The following is a 22,757-nucleotide window of genomic DNA, read 5'->3' as shown; positions in this document are numbered from 1 at the left end:
TTATAATGAGGCTCGACAGCATAAAGACCAACGCAGCTGACGATCCAGTGCCGGAACGTTGTTCTCCGTCTGACCGTAAGCTTTGTGTCTCTGGCTCCTCTCCTGCGTTTGCTCTCCGTATTCCTCTGCTCCTTGCGCTCACTTGTTCCTGTCGTTTCCCTGTTCCTTCAGTGTCCTCCGTTGCCTTTGAAGTGAGCTGTGTGCCTCACTTCCCCGGATCCCCCTCTGGACTATGACCGCCTCCCTTGATCCTCGACCCCCTCACCCTAGACACGGACTTCAGGACGCCTCTCTCCAGCCTCACGGACCTCACGCTTAGATACTTGGATGCTTTTAATTAATATCAGCAAGAGAAAACACCAATAATTAGTCCGTTGATTGTGCATAAATTACCAAGTCATTCTACCGTATTTTGGGGACTATAAGGCGCACTTAAAATTCTTTAATTTTCTCAAAAATCGACAATGCGTCTTATAGCCCGGTGCGCCCAATGTACGGCATAATTATGGTTGTGCTTACCGACCTCGAAGCAATTTTATTTGGTACATGGTATAAGTGTGACCAGTAGATGGCAGTCACACACAAGAGATATGTTTAGACTGCAATATAATGGCAGTAAAAAACACCAAAACTTTAAATGTACTATTGAGAACATAGTACATTACACACGGCGCTCCAAAATCTGTCAAAATGTTTTTAGTACGACTTCGGTAAGCTTTGAAGCCGCAACGCTTCAGACCTCGGCCACGCGACTACACGACTGTGGGCAATATGCAATCAGCGCACCGCAGCTGACGATCCAGTGCTGGAATGTAGTTCTCCGTCTGACAGTAAGCTTCGTGTCTCTGGCTCCTCTCCTGCGTTTTCTCTCCGTAATCCTCTGCTCCTTGCGCTCACTTGTTCCTGTCGTTTCCCTGTTCCTGCACTGTCCTCCATCGCCTTTGAAGTGAGCTGTGCGCCTCACTTCCCCGGATCCCCCTCTGGACTATGACCGCCTCCCTTGATCCTCGACCCCCTCGCCCTAGACACGGACCTCAGGACGCCTCTCTCCAGCCTCACGGACCTCCCGCTTGGATACTTTGATACTTTTAATTAATATCAGCAAGATAAAAAAACAATAATTAGTCCGTTGATTGTGCATAAATTACCAAGCCATTCTACAGTATTTTGGGGACCATAAGGCGCACTTAAAATTCTTTAATTTTCTCAAAAATCGACAATGCGTCTAATAGCCCGGTGCGCCCAATGTATGGCATAATTATAGTTGTGCTTACCGACCTCGAAGCAGTTTTATTTGGTACATGGTATAAGTGTGACCAGTAGATGGCAGTCACACACAAGAGATATGTTTAGACTGCAATACAATGGCAGTAAACAACACCAAAACTTTAAATGTACTTTTGAGAACATAGAACATTACACACGGCGTTCCAAAATCTGTCAAAATGTTTTTAGTACGACTTCGGTAAGCTTTGAAGCCGCACCGCTTGATGGATTGTCCTTGCGCATCCGGGTAAGTGGGCAATATGCAATCAGCGCACCTGAGTATAATGAGGGTCGACAGCATAAAGACCAAAGCAGCAGACGATCCAGTGCTGGAACGTAGTTCTCCGTCTGACAGTAAACTTTGCATCTTTGGCTCCTCTCCTGCGTTTGCTCTCTGTATTCCTCTGCTGCTTGCGCTCACTTGTTCCTGTCGTTTCCCTGTTACCTCGGTATCCTCCATCGCCTTGGAAGTGAGCTGTGCGCCACACTTCCCGGGTCCCCCTCTGGACTCTGACCGCCTCCCTCGATCCTCGACCCCCTCGCTTTGGACACGGACCTCAGGATGCCTCTCTCCAGCCTCACGGACCTCCTGCTTGGATCACAGACTTTCTTTTGCCCAACACTTTAGAACGTTTTTGCCTTTCCAACCAACACGCACTTACAACAACCTCCTGGTAATATTGCCGCGTTAATTCCTGCACATAGTCTTGCATGCACACACACAGTAGCATACACACTCCAATCTCTCATCAAACTCAATAAAATCCTGTGGAGCGATACTTCCTGCGTCGTACCGTCTCCTTACCCCGCACTTGGACGCTCCTGCTCTGTAGTGTTGACCCTATTTTTTAAAGCCTGGTGGTCGGATGTGAGGGCTGTACTCAGTTTTACCTTGTTGGAAGACAGACCACAATGGACCACCCAGGTCCCCGTGTTCTTCCCTCAGCTGCCATCATGAAAGAGGTCTGATGTAAAAAAATGACTAGGCTTCATCTATTGGCTCAAAACGCTGTAAGTATCCAAGACTGCCCTGAAACAGTCCTTCTGTAATTGTTGCTTTTGAAGCTGCGACCACACCTTTACTTTTGGAGGTAGTGTGGTGGGGGAGGGTCATTTTGGGAGAATACAAAAATACCACAAAACGTCTTTAATCCTAGGATTGAAAGCGCTAAAAATTATAAGACAACGAGCCCGAAATAGCTAAATAGCTGGTTTGGAAACAGGGCTTCAAGGCTTAGTGATAGTGGACAGTGTTCACCACTCTGCATTCCCCAGCGTCCATTGCGCCTCATGCAGGTTATGTGACTGAGAGAGGGTGAGGTGAGATTGAAGCCCAGTCCGCACGGTAACAATCTTAGGTCGTATCGCTACATTTCGGCCTTTCCTTCATCCGCATGGGAACCGCGGGATTACATTATTTCAGAGCTATCCAAAACCAGACTTGCCAACCTTGAGACCTCCGATTTCGGGAGGTGGGGGGAGGGGGGGGTTGGGGCGGGGCGTGGTTAAGAGGGGAGGAGTATATTTACAGCTACAATTCACCAAGTCAAGTATTTCATACATACATATATGTATATATAAGAAATAATTGGCTTTCAGTGAATTATATATATATATATATATATATATATATATATATATATATATATATATATATATATATATATATTTATATATATATTTATATATATAAAATACTTGAATTTCAGCGTTACTTTATTTACCAATATACACACATAACACTCATCTACTCATTGTTGAGTTAAGGGTTGAGTTGTCCATCCTTGTTCTATTCTCTGTCACTATTTTTCTAACCATATGCATGTACAGTAGATGCCAGTATTGTCCTGTTTAAGAGTGTCACAACATTGCTGTTTACCGCAGACGAACTGCTTTACGGTAGACAAAAACGTGACTGCTGTTGTCGTGTGTTGTTACCACGGTGGAAGGACGTTAATGAAACTGCCTAACAATAAACCCACGTAAGAAACCAAGAACTCGCCCTGGATCATTCTACAGTTATAACGTCATTGGGCAGACAAGCTGTTTATATTGTGGGAAAGCAGACGTGAAAACAGGCTGTCCTCACTCAGGTCCACATGGAGCTGGAGGGGAAGTGGCCTCCAGCTCCGCCTGATTTTTCGGGAGAAAATTTGTCCCGGGAGGTTTTCGGGAGAGGCGCTGAATTTCGGGAGTCTCCTGGAAAATCCGGTAGGGTTGGCAAGTATGTCCAAAACCATCTATCCATCCATTTTACTACCGCTTGTCCTGTTCGGGGTCGCGGGGGGCGCTGGTGCCCTCAACACAATATAAAATGTGAGATACAACAGGATAATGTACACATTTGTTATTTGTTTTCAAAACGGTTACAAAAAAAGTCGACCACAGAAATGTTTTGTGGGACCCCATTTTTTATGACTTGATGGGGTGGGGACCCCATTTTGAAAATTCCTCCAGCCAACACTGATGGATTGTTGGTGCGTGCACAACAGCAGCAGGCGGCTGTGGCCTGCGGGCTGGGTCTAACACTAATCAAATATCCTCCCGGGGGCCATAGATCATTAATTTGCAGGCCTTCATTTCGACACACCTGTTCTAAAAAAAACATCCACATTTTGATTTCCGGCCCCTGAGACCTTAGGCTCTTGAAACTATGGCCCTTTTCATTATGTAGTTGAATAGCCCTGCCCTACAGTAAGGGGTCACAGCACCACCTGCTGCTTTGGCATGCAATAGACCAGGGGTCACCAACCTTTTTGAAACTAAGAGCTACTTCTTGGGTACTGATTAATGCAAAGGGCTACCAGTTTGATACACATTTGAATAAATTGCCAGAAATAGCCAATTTGCTCAATTTACCTTTAACTCTATGTTATTATTAATAATTATTGATAATTATTGGAAACATTGATCATCTTAATGATTTCTCAAAATAAATATATATAGAAACAGATAAATATTTTTATAAATATATTTTGACTCTTTAAAATTCAAATTTCAACCAAAAAAAGAAGAAGAGAAAAACTAGCTAATTCGAATCTTTTTGAAAAATTAAAAAAATAATTTATGGAACATCATTAGTCATTTTTTTTTTTTTTAATTAAAAACAAAGGACCCAGATTTCCCTCGCCCGGACGCGGGTCACCGGGGTCCCCCTCTGGAGCCAGGCCCGGAGGTGGGGCACGATGGCGAGCGCCTGGTGGCCGGGCCTGTACCCATGGGGCCCGGCCGGGCACAGCCCGAAGAGGCAGCGTGGGTCCCCCCTCCAATGGGCTCACCACCCATAGCAGGGGCCATAGAGGTCGGGTGCAATGTGAGCTGGGCGGCAGCCGAAGGCAGGGCACTTGGCGGTCCGATCCTCGGCTACATAAGCTCGCTCTTGGGACGTGGAACGTCACCTCACTGGGGGGAAAGGAGCCTGAGCTAGTGCGCGAAGTAGAGAAATTCCGGCTGGATGTAGTCGGACTCACTTCGACGCACAGCAAGGGCTCTGGAACCACTTCTCTCGACTTTGTAGTTGTGTCATCGGATTTGCGGCCTCATGTTTTGGACACTCGGGTAAAGAGAGGGGCGGAGCTTTCTACCGATCACCACCTGGTGGTGAGTTGGCTGCGATGGTGGGGGAGGATGCCGGACAGACCAGGCAGGCCCAAACGCATTGTGAGGGTTTGCTGGGAACGTCTGGCAGAGTCTCCTGTCAGAGAAAGTTTCAATTCCCACCTCCGGAGGAACTTTGAACATGTCACGAGGGAGGTGCTGGACATTGAGTCCGAGTGGACCATGTTCCGCACCTCTATTGTCGAGGCGGCTGATCGGAGCTGTGGCCGCAAGGTAGTTGGTGCTTGTCGTGGCGGTAATCCTAGAACCCGCTGGTGGACACCAGCGGTGAGGGATGCCGTCAAGCTGAAGAAGGAGTCCTACCGGGTTCTTTTGGCTCATAGGACTCCAGAGGCAGTGGACAGGTACCGACAGGCCAAGCGGTGTGCAGCTTCGGCGGTCACAGAGGCAAAAACTCGGACATGGGAAGAGTTTGGGGAAGCCATGGAAAATGACTTCCGGATGGCTTCGAAGCGATTCTGGACCACCATCCGCCGGCTCAGGAAGGGGAAGCAGTGCAGTGTCAACACCGTGTATGGTGCGGATGGTGTTCTGCTGACCTCAACTGCGGATGTTGTGGATAGGTGGAGGGAATACTTCGAAGACCTCCTCAATCCCACCAACACGTCTTCCTATGAGGAAGCAGTGCCTGGGGAATCTGTGGTGGACTCACCTATTTCTGGGGCTGAGGTTGCTGAGGTAGTTAAAAAGCTCCTCGGTGGCAAGGCCCCAGGGGTGGATGAGATCCGCCCGGAGTTCCTTAAGGCTCTGGATGCTGTGGGGCTGTCTTGGTTGGCAAGACTCTGCAGCATCGCGTGGACATCGGGGGCGGTACCTCTGGATTGGCAGACCGGGGTGGTGGTCCCCCTCTTTAAGAAGGGGGACCGGAGGGTGTGTTCCAACTATCGTGGGATCACACTCCTCAGCCTTCCCGGTAAGGTTTATTCAGGTGTACTGGAGAGGAGACTACGCCGGATAGTCGAACCTCGGATTCAGGAGGAACAGTGTGGTTTTCGTCCTGGTCGTGGAACTGTGGACCAGCTCTATACTCTCGGCAGGGTTCTTGAGGGTGCATGGGAGTTTGCCCAACCAGTCTACATGTGCTTTGTGGACTTGGAGAAGGCATTCGACCGTGTCCCTCGGGAAGTCCTGTGGGGAGTGCTCATAGAGTATGGGGTATCGGACTGTCTTATTATGGCAGTCCGATCCCTGTACGATCAGTGTCAGAGCTTGGTCCGCATTGCTGGCAGTAAGTCGGACACATTTCCAGTGAGGGTTGGACTCCGCCAAGGTTGCCCTTTGTCACCGATTCTGTTCATAACTTTCATGGACAGAATTTCTAGGCGCAGTCAAGGCATTGAGGGGTTCCGGTTTGGTGGCCGCGGGATTAGGTCTCTGCTTTTTGCAGACGATGTGGTCCTGTTGGCTTCATCTGGCCGGGATCTTCAGCTCTCACTGGATCGGTTCGCAGCCGAGTGTGAAGCGGCCGGAATGAGAATCAGCACCTCCAAATCCGAGTCCATGGTTCTCTCCCGGAAAAGGGTGTAGTGCCATCTCCGGGTTGGGGAGGAGACCCTGCCCCAAGTGGAGGAGTTCAAGTACCTAGGAGTCTTGTTCACGAGTGGGGGAAGAGTGCATCGTGAGATCGACAGGCGGATCGGTGCGGCGTCTTCAGTAATGCGGACGTTGTACCGATCCGTTGTGGTGAAGAAGGAGCTGAGCCGGAAGGCAAAGCTTTCAATTTACCGGTCGATCTACTTTCCCATCCTCACCTATGGTCATGAGCTTTGGGTCATGACCGAAAGGATAAGATCACGGGTACAAGCGGCCGAAATGAGTTTCCTCCGCCGTGTGGCGGGGCTCTCCCTTAGAGATAGGGTGAGAAGTTCTGTCATCCCGGAGGAACTCAAAGTAAATCCGCTGCTCCTCCACATCGAGAGGAGCCAGATGAGGTGGTTCGGGCATCTGGTCAGGATGCCACCCGAACGCCTCCCGAGGGAGGTGTTTAGGGTAGGAGGCCACGGGGAAGACCCAGGACACGTTGGGAAGACTATGTCTGCCGGCTGGCTTGGGAATGCCTCGGGATCCCCCGGGAAGAGCTAGACGAAGTGGCTGGGGAGAGGGAAGTCTGGGCTTCCCTGCTTAGGCTGCTGCCCCCGCGACCCGACCTCGGATAAGCGGAAGAAGATGGATGGATGGATGGATTAGTCATTTTTCCTAAATTAAGATTAATTTTAAAATTTTGATTACATGTTTTAAATAAGTTAAAATTAAATCTGCACTTTGTTAGAATATATAACAAATTGGACAAAGCTATATTTCTAACAAAGACATATCATTTTTTCGAATTTTACTCGTAATAAGTTTGAAGAAATATCTCCCAAATATTTTTCGTTGAAAAAACAGAAGCTAAAATGAAGAATTTAATTAAAATGTATATATTATTCTTTACAATAAAAAAAAATTACTTGAAAATTGATTTAAATTGTCAGCAAGGAATTTAAAAGGTAAAGAGTGTGTTTAAAAATCCTGAAATCATTTTTAAGGTTGCATTTTTTCTCTAAAATTGTCTCTCTGAGAGTTATAAGAAGCAAAGTAAAAAAATAAATTGATTTATTTAAACAAGTGAAAACCAAGTCTTTAAAATATTTTCTTGGATTTTCAAATTCTATTTTGAGTGTTGTCTCTCTTAGAATTAAAAATGTCGAGCAAAGCGAGACCAGCTTGCTAGTAAATAAATACAATTTTAAAAATTGAGGCAGCTCATTGGTAAGTACTGCTATTTGAGCTAATTTTAGAACAGGCCAACGGGCGACTCATCTGGTCCTTAAGGGCGACCTGGTGCCCGCGGGCACTGCGTTGGTGACCCCTATTATAGACAGTCTGTATGTGTTTTCATGCGGCTCAATTTCATAAATGTGACTAAAAAGTGGACATGATGTCATTAAAACAATTCCGTGAGGACAGCTGTGTCTTCGTGATTTGACTTGGCAGATTTTTGACACCTGGTGTAAAACTGCAAGCAACACAAGTAAAAGTGAGAATGCGAGAGTACAGGATCATGTTTGAATAATCTCGCTTTGTTGCACAACTCTCTAGGGTTGACAGCAAATGTTATCCTGGCAGAGCGGACTTTGGGACTTTGTCCACTGATTTGGGAGAAAACATCCTCACTGTTTTTGCATTTCAATCAAGACTGGGGAGCTGGGTCAGTTTCATTTTTATGTAGCACGGATTCAGTACAAAATTTAAGTCCAGGCACACGAAGTGCAAGTGCTAGATCAGGCCTGGTCAATTATTTTGACTCGGGGGCCACCTTTGGAGAAAAAAATGTGTATGGGGACAGTATATCTATTTTTTAGGGACACTAGTACAAAACCTCACAACAATGTTTGATTGAATGCTAAAAACGTTATGACAAACCGCCTTAAAAACGTAATGGAATTTTACATTTTTTCTATGAAGGATAAATCACTGAATATTGACAACATATGAATGTCACACTCCCTTTCGATCGACATATATTACAATCAAGTGAAACGCAACAAAAATGCAACAAACACAGCAAAATATGAACACGAAGGGTACAAAATAAACCCCCCTACAATCTGATATATCTGATATAACACTAAGCTTTACAACTTTGTTGTGAAAATCTCCTTCCGCGTCTGTGGAAACGCTTCCCGCCCACACAGCTTGGTGCCTCGTCTGAGCTGCTCTGACGTAGATGACCATAGGAACTAATTAGATGACCATAGCAACTAATTAGATGACCATAGTAACTAGTATATCACCCAAAAGTGCAGATTCCAACCATTGAAATACTTAGTATAGTTGAAGACTTAAGGTCATTAGAAAACACTAGTGTGCATCATTATGGCAGCTACACTTAACATCTTAATGATCTAAAAAAATGATTTGGGAATGTACGGCGGGCCAGATTGAAAAGCTCAACGGGCCGCATGTGGCCCCAGGGCCTTAATTTGCCAAGCTCTGTGCTAGATGATACACCGCCGACTGAAGTCCACACCAGCAAGCACTTTGGTGACACAGGCAAAGGAAAAACTCCTCAATATGCGTTCCTTGATGCTATTTTCCCTTTGTTACCTTTTAAAAGGTTTACCAACAATATATCACAATTTATGTGACCCATTTGGGAACTGTTTAACATTTTTGACGAAAACCCAAATAGTTAAATCTCCGTTTGAAGTGACCACATGAACTCAATAGACAGATGGCTCTATTAGAAGCGACAGTGTGCAAGAACCCATACTGTGCTTTGTTTTCCACTTGGTCCAACAATACTACTTTACCTGAGCCATGTTGTTGGCGGTGTCCTCTTGCAACCTCAAAGCTCCCTCTGGTGGTCACCAGCTGTTCTTGCTGCTGCTAAAGAAACAGGAAACTTCCAGTCACGAGTATATGACTGTTAACTTTACCAATCAGTTAATAAAAGGTTATTTGAGAATGAAGGGGACATTTTTAAATAATATTTGTTTGTTCAACATTCAATTTGTACATTCTCTTTTTAACCGTTGGAAATAATCAGTTCAAAAGTCAAGCTATCCATCATAAAACTCATATTCAGGCCGGCAGTCACATAAACACGGTGGTTGTGTTATAGGACCACAACCACTTGGAGGCCACAGGACACACACACACTAACACACACACACACCAAAAAGTTCTATTTTGGTTTCATCTGACCACATGACATTCTCACGATCCTCTGCTGTATCATCCATGTATCCATTTTGGTAAATGGTAAATGGTAAATGGATTGTACTTGTATAGCACTTTTCTACCCCTTTTTTTTAAGGAGCTCAAAGCGCTTTGACAGTATTTCCACATTCGCCCATTCACACACAGATTCACACACTGACCTGTATGAATATATATATATATATATATATATGTATATATATATATATATATATATGTATATATATATATATGTATATATATATATATATATATATATATATATATATATATATATATATATATATTCATTCACACACTGACCTGTATGAATATATATATATATATATATATATATATATATATATATATATACAGTATATATATATATATATATATATATATATATATATATATATATATATATATATATATTCATACAGGTCAGTGTGTGAATGAATATATATATATATATATATATATATATATATATATATATATATATATATATATATATATAAATGTGTATGTGTGGTAAAAATCTCAAGACTACTTCATCTCTACAGAACTGTTTCATTTCATGAGGGGTTCCCTCAATCATCTCCTGATGATTGAGGGAACCCCTCATGAAACAGTTCTGTAGAGATGAAGTAGTCTTGTGATTTTTGTACCACGGTATCGAGCACTATTCTCTGGATAATCCAATCAAGACATATATGTATATATATATATATATATATATATATATATATATATATATATATATATACATATACATATATATATATGTGTATATATCCATCCATTTTCTACCGCTTATTCCCTTTTGGGGTCGCGGGGGACGCTGGCGCCTATCTCAGCTACAATCGGGCGGAAGGCGGGGTACACCCTGGACAAGTCGCCACCTCATCGCTGTGCCAACACAGATAGACAGAGAACATTCACACTCACATTCAAACACTAGGGTCAATTTAGTGTTGTTGCCAATCAACCTATCCCCAGGTGCATGTCTTTGGAAGTGGGAGGAAGCCGGAGTACCTGGAGGGAACCCACGCATTTACGGGGAGAACATGCAAACTCCACACAGAAAGATCCCGACCCTGGATTTGAACCCAGGACTGCAGGACTGAGGCAGACGCACTAACCCCTCTGCCACCGTGAAGCCTATATATATATATATATATATATATATATATATATATATATATATATATATATATATATATATATATATATATATATATATATATATATATATATATATATATATATATATATATATATATAAATCTCTGGAAGTAGGCATCATGGCTGGGTGCACCATCTCCCCATTGGCCTTTACGATGGCAATGGAGATCATTATTAGAGCCTCGAAATGGGTGGTTGGTGGAGAACGACTACAATGTGGTCAGAGATTACCACCAATTCGAGCCTATATGGACGATATAACAACACTCACAACAACTGTCCCCTGCACCAAGAGACTGCTGGAGAAACTTCATTCAAATATAACATGGGCACGGATTAAGTTAAAGCCCAGCAAGTGCAGAAGTATCTCCATTGAGAAGTATCTCCAGAGATTTCATGTCAGCGGAACACCAGTACCAACTGTTTCAGAAATGCCAGTAAAGAGCTTGGGAAGGTGGTACGACGCAAGGCTCAAAGACACAGAGCAGTTTGAGCAACTAAAAAAGGATACCATCACTTACATGGATCGCATCAATAAAACCTTGTTGCCAGGAAAACTCAAGTTGTGGTGTTTTCAATTTGGCATACTCCCAAGACTTTTGTGGCCTTGAACTGTGTACGAAATCCCCATCACCAAGGTTGAAAAATTGGAACGTGTGATAAGCACGCAGCTGAAACAGTGGCTTGGAATTCCAAGATGCTTCAGTTCCATCGGACTATATGGGCATGGCAAATTGGTATTACCAATCTCGGGACTGGTGGAAGAATTCAAATGCACCAAAGCAAGGCTGGTCATGACGCTAACCGAAACTGAGGATACGGTCATTCGAACAGCGGCCCCCAGAGTAACAGCGGGAAGGAAGTGGATTCCATCAGAAGCTGTTCAAAGTGCAAAGTCTGCTCTTCAATTCAGAGATGTGGTTGGGCAAGTACAGCATGGGAGAGCAGGACTCGGACTCATCCCAAAAACTCCCCGATGGCACAAAGCAACATCAGAGCAGAAGAGACGGCTAGTAGTAGAGGAAGTCAGGAGACAGGAGGAGGAAGAGCGACATGCTAAAGCCGTCTCAATGGCCAAGCAGGGGAGAAGCCTGGAGAAGAAAAAGCTCAACTGGTATGACATCTGGCAGATGGAGGAGCACGGCTGAGTTTTATCATCAGAGCCACGTACGACCTGCTACCGTCCCCCCTAAATCTGAAAACCTGGTACGGAGAAGATCCCGCCTGTTCCCTGTGTCAAGTACCTGCATCTCTAAGACATTAGGGTGTACTATAAGTCTCACCCAAGGACGCTATACTTGGCGGCATAACCAAGTACTTAGAGAGCTTGCATTAACACTGGAACAGAGGCGAACCAACACAAACAATCTCCCACAAACACCAGAAGGAAAGGTCCATTTCACACATTTTGTACCAGCTGGCCAACATCAAGAGTGTCAAACGACACCAAATAATGCAAGCATCCTGCAGTCGGCTCGGGATTGGAAATTGGAAGTAGACCTTGATAAAAAGCTTGTGTTTCCCCCAGAAATAATGGCTACAACACTCCGGCCAGACATGGTCCTGTGGTCTCCATCAGCAAAGCTGGCTTATGTCGTGGAGCTGACAGTACCATGGGAAGAAGGGGTTGAAGAGGCTTACGAGAGGAAGAGAAACAAATATTCTGACCTGGCAGCTGAAGCATCCCAGAACGGCGGGAAGACCAACATTTTAATCCCAGTAGAGGTGGGATGCAGGGGATTTATTGCCACATCTATCAGTCTGTTGAGGAAAATGGGCGTGAAGGAACGCTCCCTCCAACAGACTATCAAGTCCATGTCAAATGCTGCCGAAAAAGCCAGCAACTGGCTCTGGATTAAGCGCAAGGACCCCAACTGGGCGGTAAAATAAGAGACAATGGTATGCGGTCAGGCTTAGGCCTGACTCAGGGAAAAGGACGACCCTGCCATGCATAGTCCAACAGGATGTGGAGGGTATGGCATGGAGGGGGGTGTACCTGGGACGCTAGGCACACCGTTGAGCCCTCTGGAGACGTCGTGGGCTTCAAATCAACGAAACGTTGATGAAGCAGGGTGCCCACCCGAAGACCCCAATGACAGACTTACCCTCCTTTTCACCACTCCACACCGACTGCTACCGTCAACTGTTCCTACTTACCAAAGGGATTGAAACATCTAGTTCTATTTGCTTTACCAATATATATATATATATATATATATATATATATATATATATATATATATATATATATATATATATATATATATATATATATATATATATACATACAGTATATATACACACATATAAATACATATACATACATACATATACATGAGTGGTATAGGGCCACAATCCCTTGGAGGCCACAGGATTATGGCCTAAACCATGGGTGTCAAACTCTGGCCCGCGGGCCAAATTTGGCCCGCCATTTAATTTCATTTGGCCCTTGAGGCAATATCAAATTAACATTAGAGTTGGCCCGCCGGTAACACCACATTCGCCGCTAATACTCATACTTGCCAACCCTCCCGATTTTCCCAGGAGACTCCCGAAGTTTAGTGCCCTTCCCGAAAATCTCCCTGGGCAACCATTCTCCCGATTTCCACCCGGACAACAATATTGGGAGCGTTCCTTAAAGGCACTGCCTCTAGCGTCCTCTACAACATGTCGTCACGTCCTCTTTTCCTCCATATAAAGAGCGTGCTGGCCAAGTCACATAATATATGCGGCTTTCACACACACATACTTGGTCAACAGCCATACAGGTCACACTGAGGGTGGCTGTATAACATTTTTTTAACATTGTTACAAATATGCGCCACACTGTAAACCCACACCAAACAAGAATGACAAAACACATTTCGGGAAAACACCTGCACCGTAACACAACAGAACAAATACACAGAAACCCTTGCAGCACTAACTCTTCCGGAACGCTACAATATACACCCAAGGTACTACCAAACCCCGCCCACCTCATTTTTATTTTATTTTTGAATTTATTACCCTGTGGAAAACGTTAATGTTGATATTGCTCCTGATGGGTCCTGGTGAGCGCCTTGCATGGCAGCTCCCGCCGTCAGTGTGTGAATGTGTGTGAATGTGGAAATACTGTCAAAGCGCTTTGGGCTCCTTAACAAGGGGTAGAAAAGCGCCATATAAGTACAACCCATTTACCATTTACCTCAGAAGGATGCAAATAGAAAAGAGGCATCCATTTTTTTAATTAAATTGAATTTAATATACCACTAATGTTTTTTGAAAGTTGATTTTGCACTATTACGTTATATAAGCTCTGCCTGTTCCATGGGAGGAAGCCGGAGTACCCAGAGGGAACCCACGCAGTCCCGGGGAGGACATGCAAACTCCACACAGAAAGATCCCGAGCCCGGGATTGAACCCAGGATTACTCAAGACCTTCGTATTGTGAGGCAGATGCACTGACCCCTGTTCCACCGTGCTGCCTTATTTAAGCCTTGCTTGTTCAATATTCATTGCAAAACTTGTTTGGGTCCCTATTAAAAGGTTAATTTGTTCAACCTTGGCCCGCGGCTTTGTTCAGTTTTAAATTTTGGCCCACTCTGTATTTGAGTTTGACACCCCTGGCCTAAGCTTTTGTAAAGCTTTGAAATCTATATATATATATATATATATATATATATATATATATATATATATATATATATATATATATATATATATATATATGTATATATATATATATATTCATGAAACAGTTCTGTAGAGATGAAGTAGTCTTGTGATTTTTCCCACACATACATATTCCGCTCTACCACGGTATCGAGCACTATTCTCTGGATAATCCAATCAAGACATATATGTGTATATATGTATATATATATATATATATATATATATATATATATATATATGTATATATCCAGGCTCGGGATCTTTCTGTGTGGAGTTTCCATGTTCTCCCCGTGAATGCGTGGGTTCCCTCCGGGTACTCCGGCTTCCTCCCACTTCCAAAGACATGCACCTGGGGATAAGTTGATTGGCAACACTAAATTGGCCCTAGTGTGTGAATGTGAGTGTGAATGTTGTCTGTCTATCTGTGTTGGCCCTGCGATGAGATGGCGACTTGTACAGGGTGTACCCCGCCTTCCGCCCGACTGTAGCTGAGATAGGCGCCAGCGCCCCCCGCGACCTCAAAAGGGAATAAGCGGTAGAAAATGGATGGATGGATATATATATATATATATATATAAATACATACATATATATACATATATATATATATATACATACATATATATACATATATACATACATATATATACATATATACAGACACACATACATATATATATATATATACATATATACACACATATACATATATGTGTATATATATACATAAAAACATACATACATACATACATACATATATATATATATATATATATATATATATATATATATATATATATATATATATATATATATATATATATATATATATTAGGGCTGGGCAACGATTAAAAATTTTAATCGAAGTTAATCACACTTTTTCTCCGATTAATCTCGATTAACTGCATTGTATACGCAAAGCCCAATAATGAATTCAAAAGTAGTGTGTAGTGCACTTTTATTGGAATATTCTCCCACATGAACAAAAGCGCCAGAACATTTGTTGTGCAAACACAATTTAAATCAGTACTTGTTAAACAGTAGCAGTTAAATAACATATTTTATGAAAATCAACTAAAAAAATGTAAATACAAACATTTAAGCTTATTTCCACTGCCAGGGTATTTAAGTTACCCTGTTTGTTATGGAAAATAAATATAATCTACATACAGATCTCTGAGCCACAATCATAACATCCGAACAGGCAATTTCTGAGGTAACAGCAGGAACATTTTTTTTTATCAGGGATCTTATGTTTAAAAAACCTATATATAGGTAGTTGGCTGTTTTAGGGAATTTTTGATCAAATTATCCGTAGTAGCAATATTAATAATGTTGTGTTTATTATGCGTAGTGCACTTACAATAATTACGACCATATCTAGGAATTGATATGATGGGAATTTTCCAATTGTTTGCTTGGTGCTTTAATAAACTGAACGCATCATATATATGGTACTATATTGTGATGTTATGAGCCAGGGAAAAAAAGAACTACCCTACCCAGCATGCAACAGGAGTGACGAGCATGAGCGGTAGCCCGGTATAGGTTGTGTGTCGCCATGACGGCATCTTGTATGTTGTTATATGAACGCTCTGAAAGTAAACGTTAAGAACTCAGCCAACACGCCTTGTCTGCATTATTCATAAATAGACAACACATATACTTCGCTGCTTCACAGGCCTCTGGATGTAGCCGGCGAAGTATTCCCATGCTAGCTAGCCGGTCTAGCAAGCACGCGTCATTCAGTCCAAAACGGCCCGATCTATCCACATCCAGAATTGTCTGGCGGTCGTAAGTTATCCCGGAGTGACCACGCTGTAAGCCAGCCATGAAATTTGCAGAATTGTCCGGTATTTTGCCAAATGTTCCATCTTTACCAAGAGCCCCTCCACGCCGAAGCCCGTCCGGGCACCACCATCTTTATAAAAAAATGGCGTTAACAAAATAAAAGCATGTAAACAACATACGCAAATGCGCGATAAAATAATTGTCGGCGTTAATAGATTGATGAGTTAACTCGTAATTAACGCATTAATTTGCCCACCCCTAATACATATATATATATATATATATATATACACATATATATATGTATATATATATATATATATATATATATATATATTTATATATATACATATGTATACATCCATCCATCCATCCATCCATCCATCCATCCATCTATCTATTTTCTACCGCTTATTCCCTTTGGGGTAGCGGGGGGCGCTGGTGCCTATCTCAGCTACAATCGGGCAGAATGCGGCGTTCACCCCGGACAAGTCGCCACCTCATCACAGGGCCAACACAGACAGACAGACAACATTCACACTCACATTCACACACTAGAGCCAATTTAGTGTGGCCAATCAACCTATCCCCAGGTGCATGTCTTTCGAGGTGGGCGGGGTCTATCCCCAGGTGCATGTCTTTGGAAGTGGGAGGAAGCCGTAGTACCCGGAGGGAACCCACGCATTCACGGGGAGAACATGCAAAGTCCACACAGAAATATCCCGAGCCCGGGATTGAACCCAGGATTACTCAGGACCTTCGTATAGTGAGGCAGACGCACTAACCCCTCTTCCACCGTGAAGCCTCATACGTATATATATATACATATGTGTGTACATATGTATATATATATACTAGGGCTGCGAATCTTTGGGTGTCCCACGAATCAATTCAATATCGATTCTTGGGGGCGCGATTCGATAATATATCGATTTTTTCGATTCAACGCGATTCTCGATTCAAAAACGATATTTTTCCGATTCAAAACGATTCTGTTTTCATTCAATACATAGGATTTCAGCAGGATCTACCCCAGTCTGCTGACATGCAAGCAGAGTAGTAGATTTAAAAAAATAAAGCTTTCGTAATTGTAAAGGACAATGTTTTATCAACTGATTGCAATAATGTAAATTTGTTTAAAATATTAAACGAACCAAAAATATGACTTATTTTATCTTTGTGAAATTATTGGACACAGTGTGTTGTCAAGTATATGAGATGCGATGCAAGTGTAAGCCACTGTGACACTATTGTTCTTTTTTAAATTATTTTTATAAATGTCTAATGATAATGTCAGTGAAGGATTTTTAATCACTGCTATGCTGAAATTATAACTAATATTGATACTGTTGATAATATTCATTTTTGTTTTACTACTTTTGGTTTGTTCTGTGTCGTGTTTGTGTCTCCTCACTTGCTCTGTTTATTGCAGTTCTGAGTGTTGCTGGGTCAGGTTTGGTTTTGGAATTTGATTGCATTGTTATGGTATTTCTGTTGGATTGATAGAAAAAAAAATAAAAAAAAATAAATAAAAAAAAAAAATAATAATAATAATAATAATAATAATAAATAAATAAATATATATATATATATATATATATATATATATATATATATATAAAAAAAATAAAATACAATTAAAAAATCGATATTTTTAGAATATATAAAGAGTATATATATATATGCATTTATACATTTTGGATACATCCATACACATGCATATATACAGTATATATATACATATATAAATACGCATATATATACACATATATATATACACATGTACATTGTGGAGGGGCGTCGTCGACGCGTCCCCTGCGGGCGGGGCGTGCGCAGGAGCCGGCTGTGAAGCGATGACAGGTGAGGCGATTTCTCAGCTGGAACGAGTTGTCTAATCACCTGTCTCTTTATCAGGAGCGCAGGAGACCATGAGAGGCTGCTGGGGGAAAGACTGGAAGCCAGAAACGCTGACTGAAAAGCGGCAATAAAATACTGCTGAAAAGCAAAAATACTGAGAGAGAGAGAGATTTGGGCTGTTAAAAAATAAAAACCCTGTAAACTTGGAACACGCCTGGCTGTGCTCTATTGGGTCAAGAACAACCCACGGCTCCAGACCTTTCACATTGGCGCCCAACTAAACGAACCCAGAAGAAAAGAAAAAAAAAAGTAAGGAGAAAATGACGGCTCCAACTCCACTGGAGGCGCTTGGGAGAGTGCTAGCAGAGGTATCCGCGACAAGCCAGCAGCAGACGCAGGTGCTGCAGTCGCTGATGGACAGAGCTTGGGGGTCACCAAGCGCCGGAGCGAAGGCCTCCATGCAGCGCATGGCGGAGGCCGAGGATCCGCAGGCCTCTATGTCGACATCTTCGAAGCCACAGCAACAGCGTGCGGCTGGCCCCAAGTAGAGTGGGGGTTGAGGCTGTTGCCGCTCCTAGCGGGGGTGGCGCAGCGAGCGGCGCTCAGCCTGCCAGCAGCGGCCCGGGCACAGTTCCAGCATCTAAAAAGAGCAATCCTGGACCGGGTCGGCAGCACGGCAGAAGACCATTGGCGCCGTTTCCGGTCCTTGAAATTGGGACCAGAAGACCGACCATTCGCTCTTGGGCAACAGCTCCGGGATGCGGCCGCAAGATGGCTCCAGCCAGGAGAACGGGACAGCCACATGTTCGAGCTCATCTTGCTGGAGCAGTTCCTGGAGGCCATCCCGACACGTACCTCGGCGTGGGTGAGGTACCACCGGCCGCGAAACCTGACCGAAGCGGTAAACTTGGCGGAGGGTCACCTGGCGGTCCATCAGGACGCACGGAGGCAGGAGGTGACTCCAAGACCGGCAGAAAGACCCACACCGGCTCCACGCAGACGATCCGCACCGCGGGTTGGCGCAGCGCCATTGGGGCCCCGTTCCCGACCGGCAGGGGCTACGCTGACCAATGAGCAGGTTCCAGCATCGGACATACCCACCAAACAAAAAAGAAAATACACACACACACACCAGCATCATCACAAGGGAGGGGGGGGATATAACAGTGTCTCTGCTCCTCTCTTCCAGGGTACCGGCACTGCTGATGGCGGGCTTGCCCCGCAGATGGCACTGCCAGTACACACCAGGCTATGGTGGATTCGGGCTGCAAACAGTGTATGATCCACCAGAACCTGGTTCGACCCAGGGCGTTGAGGCACGCGACACAAGGGAGAATAAGGTGTATACATGGGGATGTGCACACGTACCCTATTGTGCCCATAGAAATCTGGTATAAGGGCCAAAAACATACCGTGAAGGTTGCCGTAAGCGCGCAACTTACGCACCCCCTGATTTTAGGGACAAATTGGCCGGGGTTTAGCCAACTAATGGAACAATGTATGGGGATGCGTTCATGGGCTGTAGGACAGGGAAGTATCCGCGCAGTACTCAGTGGCGACGCGAGTTCATGTGGCGCTGCCGAGCGGGAACTGGCGGGGGCTTTGCGGAAGGTCCCCCCGGCCCCCCAGTGGAGACCCACGGAGGACTTTCCCCTCGAACAGTCCCGTGATGAAACTCTGCGCGTGGCCTGGGACCAGGTGGATTACATCGACGGTCAGCTGGTGTGCCCGGGGAAAACACGAGTATTTCCCCACTTTTCCATTATTAGAGACAGGCTATACCGAGTGACCCGTGACACTCAAACAGGCGAAGAATACACCCAATTGTCGGTGCCAAAACCCCGCCTGGAAATGGTTTTCGAGGCGGGGCATTGCAATCCCCTCGCAGACCACATGAGGTACGAAAAAACACTTAATCGGGTCATGGTCCGGTTCTATTGGCCAGGCATCTGGGCGGGCATACGCCGATGGTGTGTTGCCTGTCCGGACTGTCACCTGGTGAACCCGGCGGCCATCCCAAAGGCCCCGTTGCGGCCATTACCGCTCATAGAGGTCCCATTCGATAAAATCTGAATGGACCTCATCGGACCATTTAACCCGAGCACACGGGGATATCAATTTGTGTTAGTCCTAGTGGATTACGCAACCCGATATCCCGAAGCAGTGCCGCTGCGCTTCATCTCAGCAAAGAGTGTAGCACAAGCACTGTTTTCGGTCATCTCCTGAGTAGGGATTCCGGAAGAAATCCTTACTGACCAGGGCACGTCCTTTATGTCGCGCACGATAAAGGAATTATACGGATTACTGGGAATTAAATCTATCCGCACCAGCGTTTACCATCCGCAAACGGATGGCCTGGTGGGAAGATTGAATAAAACACTGAAAACCATGATCCGTAAGTTCATACACGAGGACAAACCTAATTGGGACAAATGGCTGGATCCCTTGATGTTTGCGATGCGGGAGGCACCCCAGACCTCCCTCGGCTTTACGCCGTTTGAGTTACTTTACGGCAGGAGGCCGCGAGGCGTGCTGGACATTATTAAAGAAAGCTGGGAGGGAGGCTCCAGCTGCAGTAAAAATGAGATTAAATACGTTTTAGACATGCGAGCAAAACTTCACAAGGTGGTGCACTTATCACGGGGAAATTTGCTCCGCGCCCAACAACAGCAACAGCGCAGGTACAACCGAGGAACCCAGCTGAGGAAATTTTCACCGGGAGAAAAAGTACTTGTACTACTCCTAACCTCCAGCTCTAAATTACTGGCCAAGTGGCAAGGGACCTTTGTGGTCACACGGCAGACTAGTGAGGTAGATTACGAGGTCCGGCGCTCGGACCGGGGCGGAGACATACAAATTTACCACGTGAACCTGCTGAAGGCATGGAGGGAGGCCGAGCCTGTCTCCATGGTTACGGTAGTGAAGGAGGAGGAGGAGCTGGGGCCGGAGATCCCGCACTCCGCCTCTCCCCCTCCTCTTCCTTGTGATGACCAGCTCACATTGGCACAAAGAACGGAGGTTGCTGAATTACAGTGTCGCTATTCAGATGTGTTCTCCGCGCGGCCCGGTCGCACGGACCTCATCTGCCATCGCATTGAGACCATTCCGCGGATTACGGTGCGGTCTCGTCCCTATAGGCTTCCCGAACACAAGCGTAAAATGGTCCGGGAAGAATTAAAAATCATGCTGGAGTTAGGAGTAATAGAAGAGTCCCACAGTACATGGTGTATCCCCATTGTTCTAGTGGGGAAGAAAGATAGGTCAATACGGTTCTGTGTGGATTACTGCAAGGTGAATGAGGAGTCATATTTCGACACATACCCAATGCCTTGGGTCGACGAACTCCTGGATCAGCGAGGCACTGCGCGTTTTTCTTCCACACTGGATTTAACCAAGGGCTACTGGCAGATTCCCTTATCACCAGAGTCCCGGGAAAAAATGGCCTTCTCCACTCCAGAAGGATTGTACCAATTCGTGACACTCCCGTTTGGCTTGTTCGGTGCGCCCGCGACGTTCCAGCGCCTCATGGACCGGGTGTTGCGACCCCACGCGGCATATGCAACTGCCTACCTAGATGATGTCATCATCCAGAGTAATAGCTGGGAGGAACATCTGCAGCGGGTGGGGGCGGTACTTGAGTCCTTGAGGTGGGCGGGGCTCACCGCCAACCCCGGGAAGTGCGCGATTGGTCGGAGGGAGGTACAGTACCTGGGGTACTACTTGGGGGTTGGGACAGGTGCGACTGCAGGTTGACAAAACGGCGGTGATCGCGGCATGCGCACCCCCCAAGACGAAAAGGGAGGCGAGGCGTTTTTTTGGGTACTACCGCCAGTTCATCCCCCAGTTCGCGGACTTGACCAGCCCACTGACCGACCTCACCCGAAAGGGTGCGCCAGAACTGGTCCAGTGGACGGAGCAGTGCCAGCGGGTGTTCGAGGAGGTAAAATCTGCACTCTGCGAGGAGCCGGTACTGTGCATGCCTAACTTCTCCATCCCTTTCTGCCTGCAGGCGGTTGCGTCGGAGCGGGGCCTGGGGGCGGTGTTGTCGCAGCAGGTGGGGGGTGTTGACCACCCCATCCTGTACATCAGCCGGAAGCTCTCGGACCGGGAGGCGAGATACAGTACGTTGGAGAGAGAGTGCCTCGCTGTCCGATGGGCGGTCGGGGCCCTCCGGTACTACCTGTTGGGGCGCCCCTTCAGCCTCTGATCGGACCACAAGCCGCTCCAGTGGCTCCACCGCATGAAGGATGCCAACGCGCGGATCACCCGGCGGTACCTAGCGTTGCAACCCTACAACTTCCGGGTGGTCCACCGGCCGGGTACGCAGATGGCCGTGGCCAACTTCCTCTCTCGCCCTTCTACGGGGGTGGGGAGGATTGGTCGCGGCTGGACGGGTGCCGGGCCTTAAACTAGCGGTGGAGGCAAGTGGAGGGGCGTGGTCGACGCGTCCCCTGCAGACGGGGCGTGCGCAGGAGCCGGTTGTGAAGCGATGACAGGTGAGGAAATTTCTCAGCTGGAACGAGTTTTCTAATCACCTGTCTCTTTATCAGGAGCGCGGGAGACCATGAGAGGCCACTGGGAGAAAGACTGGAAGCCAGAGACGCTAACTCAAAAGCGGCAATAAAATACTGCTGAAAAGCAAAAATACTGAGAGAGAGATATTTGGGCTGTTAAAAAATAAAAACCCTGTAAACTTGGAA

The 22,757-nt window shown here is 45.4% G+C and overlaps 1 long non-coding RNA gene across 1 annotated transcript in view; it reads right to left on the bottom strand.

Annotated features, from left to right (window-relative positions):
• Nucleotides 1–1,306: 1,306 nt before the first annotated feature.
• LOC133554766 (uncharacterized) overlaps nt 1,307–22,757 on the bottom strand; it is a 23,948-nt gene continuing 2,497 nt past the window's right edge. The window contains exons 3-4 of the long non-coding RNA XR_009807203.1: nt 9,177–9,252; nt 1,307–1,855 (exon numbers count right to left, since the gene is read on the bottom strand). This is a non-coding gene — a long non-coding RNA (uncharacterized LOC133554766). The remainder of the gene's footprint in view (nt 1,856–9,176; nt 9,253–22,757) is intronic.

Source organism: Nerophis ophidion, linkage group LG01 (genome assembly GCF_033978795.1).
Source record: "Nerophis ophidion isolate RoL-2023_Sa linkage group LG01, RoL_Noph_v1.0, whole genome shotgun sequence".
In the NCBI taxonomy this organism is placed as follows: domain Eukaryota; kingdom Metazoa; phylum Chordata; class Actinopteri; order Syngnathiformes; family Syngnathidae; genus Nerophis; species Nerophis ophidion.
The sequence above is the reverse complement of the archived record's forward strand: the minus strand, read 5'-3'. Positions and strand labels throughout refer to the sequence as shown.